The sequence below is a fragment of the Xenopus laevis genome, chromosome 7S, assembly GCF_017654675.1.
Source record: "Xenopus laevis strain J_2021 chromosome 7S, Xenopus_laevis_v10.1, whole genome shotgun sequence".
In the NCBI taxonomy this organism is placed as follows: domain Eukaryota; kingdom Metazoa; phylum Chordata; class Amphibia; order Anura; family Pipidae; genus Xenopus; species Xenopus laevis.
Window position 1 is genome coordinate 14,673,662 of NC_054384.1, and position 7,997 is coordinate 14,681,658.

The 7,997-nt window shown below is 39.9% G+C and overlaps 1 protein-coding gene across 4 annotated transcripts in view; it reads right to left on the reverse strand.

Moving 5' to 3' along the window:
* The window catches only part of dock1.S (dedicator of cytokinesis 1 S homeolog), a 234,066-nt gene that overhangs the window by 88,749 nt on the left and 137,320 nt on the right, over window positions 1-7,997 (reverse strand). The gene's annotated exons all lie outside the window — the stretch shown is intronic.

The following is a 7,997-nucleotide window of genomic DNA, read 5'->3' on the forward strand; positions in this document are numbered from 1 at the left end:
CTAATTAACAATTCTTTGAATGTTTTTTTTCTCTTTACATTGAGCCTAACTATTCTAAAGGAAGAGTATTGGGTTTTGATTTGATTAAGAGACTAGAACAGGAATAGGAGAGGCCCTGAATAGAAATATTAGTAATAAAAAGTAGCAACAGCCTTACGGAACATTTGTTTTTTAGATTGGGTCACATACCCCCCATTTGAAAGCTAGAAGAGTCAGAAGAAAAAGGCAAATAATTAAAAGAGGTTAAACAATAAATAATGAAGACCAGTTGAAATGTTGCTTAGAATTGGCCGTTCTAGAACATATGAAAAGTAAACTTAAAGGTGAACCACCCCTTTAAACACAGGCAAAGAGGGCAGGCCAATGAAGTTGAGGGCTGGCAGTTCTGTTTGGGAAATGCCAATGACATCAGGGGCGGGTGCAAAGATGTTTTGGGGTGGGATTGTAATATCAGGGCTGGGTTATGGCACCATACAGAATCTATTGGGTGTTTTTTTTTTTTTTTTTTCAAGTTATCACACATTGGTAAATCTGATGAAAAAGTTTTGATTAGTAATAAAAAGTAGCAACAGCCTTACGGAACATTTGTTTTTTAGATTGGGTCACATACCCCCCATTTGAAAGCTAGAAGAGTCAGAAGAAAAAGGCAAATAATTAAAAGAGGTTAAACAATAAATAACGAAGACCAGTTGAAATGTTGCTTAGAATTGGCCGTTCTAGAACATATGAAAAGTGAACTTAAAGGTGAACCACCCCTTTAAACACAGGCAAAGAGGGCAGGCCAATGAAGTTGAGGGCTGGGCAGTGCTGTTGGGGGAAATACCAATGACATCAGGGGCGGTTGCAAAGATGTTTTGGGGTGGGATTGTAATATCAGGGCTGGGTTATGGCACCATACAGAATCTATTGGGTGTTTTTTTTTTTTTTTTCAAGTTATCACACATTGGTAAATCTAATGAAAAAGTTTTGATCCGGACCACCCCTTAATAAACTGGGCTGTCCGAGGCCAAAAGGCCTCATGCTCCATGAAACTTCACAGTGGCTTCTAATATGCATATATTTTGCAACAGGAGGGGAACTATTCCCTGTATATTTGCCCTCATATATAGAAATTCCTATTGAAAAGAATCCATGCACGACCGTGTTGTGCACCTTTTTTTAGGGTTTTGGCAGCAGGAATTGTAAAAATCCGGGCAAATCCTGGCTGATCCGGATCCAAACCCTAACAAGAAAATGAAACATTTGCTGTGTGTGAGTAAATTTGTGCACAGGCTTCACCAATTTCATCCCATGACCCTTCATTTTCTGGGCACAAAAAGGATTCTGAACTGGTTTGGTATTTGCCTGAATCCAGAGAAGATTATTCGGCAGAACCCTGATTAGCAGGGTCTGGTAAAGGTATGGGATTTCCATTATCTGGAAACCAGTTATCCAGAATGCTCCGAATTATGGAAAGGCCGTCTCCCATAGACTCCATTGTTTCCAATCATTTTTTTTTGTAATAATAAAACAGTACCTCGTATTTGCTCCAAACTAAGATATAATTAATCCTTATTGGAAGCAAAACCAACCTATTGGGTTTATTTAATGTTTACATGATTTTCTAGTAGACTTAAGGTATAAAGATCCAAATTACAGAAACATGTTATCCGGAAAGCCCCAGGCATTCTGGATAACAGGTCCTATACATCGCTACTAGTGATGTTCAGCCCGGTTTTTTCCCCCCATCACACACCCGCCCCCCCCCCTTCACCCATGCCCGACTTCCTTTTATAGACCCGCGCTGGTCCACCGATGATGTCACAAAAGGGGCGGGGTAAGCAGGCGCCTATAAAATGTCAACCCGGAAGTCGGCATTTGTAAGGTTGCAGTCAGAAGAGCTCAACCCGCACCCGCCCACGAATTTCTCTGCTATGTTAGTGCCCTATAACATTTGAGCATGGCCCAAAACCACACGCATCTGTTCTTTTTTGAATATTCTTCCAGAAAAGTTGTAGAAATTATATTATGCAAAATGACAAAAAAAGAAAGTTTAAGATTTGTAATTACAATTATAGTTTTAACGGTACAAATGCCTCCTCTACAGGATGAATACCGTAGTTTAGGCAACAAAAAAAAAAAAGGAAAAGATTAACCTCAAAATCAACGCAATCCAAATCTGACAGAAGCTTCTATTTGAATATTTAAATTGAGGATTTTAGGAATTTGCTTCAGCTCTTATGGTAAGAAGCAAAGATTTACTTATTAATTGAACGCGCTGCTACAATGTGGTATTAAAACTCCGCTTCAAATGAGCCAATGCAGCCCATGAATAACGAATTATAGTTGAGAATATCTGAAATTGTAATTAAAACGCAGTGATAGGACATCCACAGTGAGAGTAAGCAAATGGCTGTTAGTACATTTCATAAGGATTTTGAATCTACTTTTTGCATAAATGTACCCAAAATGCTTATGTTACTGTGAGCCGTGAAATGGAAACTAAAAGTCCACGCAAATGATTTAAGTAGGTTATTTGTTTCCTAAATGAAACCCTAAAAATTAATACAGCTAGAAATGTGTAAACAGGTATGGGACCTGTTCTCCAGAATGCTCGGAACCTGGGGGTTTTGCGGATAATAGATCTTTTCATAATCTAGATCTTCATACCTTAAGTCTACTAGAAAATCAGGTAAACATTAAACTCAATAGGCTGGTTCTGTTTCCAACAAGGATTATGTCTTAGATGGGATCAACTAAAAGGTACGGTTGAGGAAATCATTTTTTTAAATTTGGATAAAATGAAGTCTATAGGAGACGGCTTTCCTATAATCCAGAACTTTCTGGATAACGGGTTTCCAGATAACGTATCAGACAACTGCACAAGCTCAGATGTTTAGCAGTCATGATTCTAGACCTGCCAAAAAGTGTTACCCCATACGTAATAAAAGAGACTAAATTTGTCCATGTGCAGTAACTGTAGCAACCTGTAAGATTTTTGCAGCTGACCAGAAAATGTTACCTCTTGATTTATTGTTTTCTATAGGAGCTACTGGGGCATCTTTAGAGACACAGATCTTTACTGCTTAAGGGCTGTGGTTGCCTTGGGCTGGTACAGAAGCACAAAACATAATGTACAACATTTCTAGCCTACTTTTTAGTTGTTTTTTAATTATTTGCCTTCTTCTTCTGGTAGACTCAAGGCGTTTGCTTGCAGGGAAAGCCTTGCTTGTATTATTTGTGTGGAATTGCAATGTTTTGGGGCCACGCGGCTTTATCAAGCCCCCTTTATCTTCAGGAAAAACACAACAAGTCCAGTTGATTTGACTTATTTCTACAGATATGCCATGACCTGGATGAATGAGAATCTTCACAAACGGGTTTTGCAGTTATTTTTTTCTGTTCTGCTTTTCATTGCCCTGTCGATTGTTACCACTCCAAATGTTTTAGTATCTGCAGATATGTCAACTATTATTATCATGATGTCAAAAGGCTCCCTAACTGCCAGCTTCTTACAGCCAATGGGAGAGGGGGGCCATAAAATAAAGAGCATATTAAACGAATAAAATAAAAAGGATTTGATTGGAGAGGAGCTCTATATTCACAGCACATCAAGTGAAAGCACAAACAGATGAACCTCTTCTGGTATTAGTCCAACCCATCAAACTGCCATACACATGGAGCCAGCAGAAGACAGATGTCGGAGCCTCGGAGCATTATCTGTAACTACGGGGTTATAATGTTTTAGGCAAAATCACAATATGGCACAAAGTACACCATGCAAGATAAAATCTGTTTTGCATAATTCAGCACCATGACCTATTTTACACCATGGGCTCTCTGCACAGCTCAGAACAGCTCATGTGAAATTTCGGCAGAAATTTAAAATTAGAACATGGACCAAAATTATGGGGAAAATTGATTTTCTTGAGGATTTCAATGGAAATATGATGGAACATGTTATACAAATGTTTTCCATTAAAAATGCATTATGTCTTTCCATAAAGGTATTGAGCTTGTTATCCAGAATGCTCAGGATTTGGGGGTTTCTGGATAAAGGGTCTTTCTGTAATTTGGATCTCCATACTATACCATACTAAAAAATAATTTAACCGTTAATTAAACCAAATAGGATTGTTTTGTCTCCAACAAGGAATGAATTATATCTTAGCTAGAATAAAGTAAAAAAACTCCAGAGTAAAAAGAAAATAATTTTTAAATACTTGATTAAAAAAAGAGTCTATGAGAGACAGCCTTACTATAGTTCAGAGATTTGTGGACAATGGGCTTCTAGATAAAGGATCCCATATGCTTGTACTAATAAAACACTACTATATACATACAGACTGCCTGACGCCAAGGCTTAATCACCAGAACTAGGATTATTCCAACTGTGGTCTTAAAGGAGAAGGAAAGCTACGGAGGCAGTTTATTGCCAATAGATTAGCCACAATAGTGCAAGCTATAACACTATAGTTATTCTGTAAAATGCTTTACCATACCTGAGTAAACAACTCTAGGATAGCAGCTGCCATATTAGCTTGGTGTGACCACTTCCTGCCTAAGTCTCTCCCTGCTCACTCATAGTTCTGGGCTCAAATTACAGTAGGGGAGGGAGGGGTGAAAAGGAAGGAGGAAGGGGAGTGGAGCAAACTGAGCATGCTCAAGCCCAAGCCCTGCAGGTTTAAGATGAAGACAGGAAGTCTGATACAGAAGCCCATGAGTACACAATAGAAGGAAAGAAATGCTGTGTTTCTTTTGACAGAGGACTCAGAGCAGCATTACTTTGAGGGTTTACTGGTGTAGTTATATAGACCTTTCTGATAAAGCCTACTTAATGTTTTAGCCTTTCCTTCTCCTATAAATTTTGACTTGCCTTTGTATTCTGCCTCTTTCCAGCTTTTAGTTGGGGCAGGCAACAATTTGATTGTTATTTTTCATAGCTTTCTGTTCAGGCCCTATGGTCAGGGTACAGCTATTATATCACTTGTTATTTAATTATTGGTACCAAAGAAATTGGTCATAACACACGAATGACCTATGTGTGTCCAGCTTTAGCAACACTTCCAGGGTATCCTTTTAAGTGGGAAACAAGATCAACCCCTCTAAATGTCACTGGAGAGACAGGGTTTCTCAAGGAGCAAATACACTGTACTCTACTTTGATTTATACCAGGTCCACAATCAGAACAGAGATCTTTTAAACCTCTATATCGAACACTTTCAAGTTTTTATTCTGTAAATGAAAGCTTTATGCCGGCTTTAAACAGAAACTGCTGAACTACCTCTATGAATATTGAAAGACGGATGCATACTAGAACAAAAGTTTCTGCTTAATGTATGCAAAACAAAGTGCAGTTGTCTTGCCCCCCCCCCCCATATGATTGAAAGTGACACGGCTGATAAAAATCCTGCCAGCTGGTTGTGCAGTATGCAATATAACAAGCAAACATTTGCACCACGGGTTTAACATTCCATTATTTGCAGAAGTTAGAAAACCTGGACAGCCAACCAGGTACTAGATAGTGTTGCCAAATGTTAGAGTCAGATTGCTATTTTACTTAAAAGCTGAGCCGGCAGCCAGATTACTGTGCCTGGGAGACAAAGGGTTAAACTACATGGAGGATTTTCTATGAAACCGGTATCTTAACATTGTGATCAGCAGCAGCATGCTGAATAGATAAAGGGGCTGATGTGCCTGCTGTATATCTCCAGTAAATAAGTAAATAAATACATTATGGACACTGCACTGAGAAAACATCATTCCATGTAATGATTACAAATGCACACCAAGTAAAACTCAGGGTGGTGGTTGGGTGCAGGTCCTACAATGCAAACATTTTGCAGGTTTGTATCAGGTGCAGGTTATTGTTTTGTGGGTTAGTGTTGGGTGCAGGTTATGGTTTTGTGGGTTAGGGTTGGGTGCAGGTTGTGGTTTTGTGGGTTAGGGTTGGGTGCAGGTTATGGTTTTGTGGGTTAGACTCTGGTGCAGGTTGTGGTTTTGTGGGTTAGACTCTGGTGCAGGTTATGGTTTTGTGGGTTAGGGTCGGGTGCAGGTTATGGTTTTGTGGGTTAGGGTTGGGTGCAGGTTGTGGTTTTGTGGGTTAGACTCTGGTGCAGGTTGTGGTTTTGTGGGTTAGACTCTGGTGCAGGTTATGGTTTTGTGGGTTAGGGTCGGGTGCAGGTTATGGTTTTGTGGATTAGGGTCGGGTGCAGGTTGAGATTTTCCTGACTCACACATCACTAATCACCATATAAAGTTGGCCGATTCCAGGATGGAGCGGTTCTGCATGGTTGTGGTTTTGTGGGTTAGACTCGGGTGCAGGTTATAGTTTTGTGGGTTAGGGTCGGTTGCAGGTTGTGGTTTTGTGGGTTAGGGTCAGGTGCAGGTTGAGATTTTCCTGACTCACACATCACTAACCACCATATAAAGTTGGCCGATTCCAAGATGGAGCGGTTCTGCATGGAACAATCTATGTACCATGTATATTGGCTGGTTCCGCAGTCGTAACAATACCATTTACAGATTCTGGCCTGAACAATAGACTGGTGGGTATATGTGTTTGGGCTCTTGTACTATATATGTTTGGCCAGATAATATACAGAGCCAGTGGGTGTATTTATTCTGCGTTATGATAAACCAGTGGGCTGGTAAGAGCCAGAGGCAATAAAGCAGTGGTCTCAACAACCATAAAAAGTTGGCAACTAGAGAAGGAAGAAGACCGGAGAACTATTGTATGTGAATTACATATGCTTTACGGATGGAAGACATGTGCTTATTTACAGTCTTTTCAAGCAGACTCTATCGTAAGGATCAATGTAATCATTTCAGCCTGGCACATAGATTCCAAGGTCTTTGCAATATCATTTTAGCAGAGAAAAGCAACCTAAAGGCCAATAACAGCTGCCAAATCTATCCCTCCCCTAGGTGGAAGCTTATTGGTCCATGTAAGAGGCCCTCCCATCCCCCTGCCTAACAGATACCTAGTCAAAAATTAGCCAGATTGTGTTCTCTCATGGCCATACATACATTAATAAACCAGAAGTAAAACAGCAGCACAGATTATAGTCCTGCCTTCTTTCAGGGTCACCGGTGTTCAATGTGAGACATATTAATAGTACTTGTGTTGGACAAAGAATCTAATAACAATTCATGTAAAAAAATCTACAAATTCTGTGATTTATTGTACTAATCATAGATGTGTGCGAAAAGGCAAAAAAGTTGCCAAACGCACTGAAGTCCGTCAAACAGTGTGAAATTTTTCAACCCGCTCAACATTTTTTTTTTTTACTATCCAATATAGTCTATGGCCAGTTTTGTCTAGATGAAACGAGATATTATGTTGATTATGTACAGGCAACATGTACATTTGGCCGGCCAAGTTTTAGGCACTAGGGCCCATGATCACATCACTCAGTCATCGAGTACATCCATGAGGAGCAAGGCCAATGAGATGTTTAATATATGAATGCACTGGTGGGAACCCAACATCTGGTAGAACCACTCTCAAGCGGGCGAATTTGAATATTAAAAGGAAAGCAATGAAGAAGTGGCCTGCACTTACTGAAGTAAAGGTAATGTCCAGGTGTACTGCCCTGGTCCTGCTCAGAACCAATTTATGAGACCTGGACCCGGGCCCAAACACACGTATTTACCCTGTAACCTGACCAGCATGCAATGGCCTTATCCGCAACCCGCCATTAAACAGGAAGTGCTGTTGCTGTGAACCGGACGTGACATCGTCAGAAGTGGGCGGAGACAGAATTTTTTTTTATAGTATAGGAGTATACTACAGACAATATAACGTAACATAAGAAATATAGATGAGACCCGCAACCTGCAGACACATCTATACCCACATCAGAAAATCCTGCCTTCTAATATTCTTTTAGAAAGATCCTTAGGAACACATGTTCCAATCGATTAAAAGGTTGCTGGTGGGCCTTTTATTAAAGTGGACCTGTCACCTAGACATTAAAAGCTGTAAAATAAAAGTAATTTGCAAATTAAACATGGAG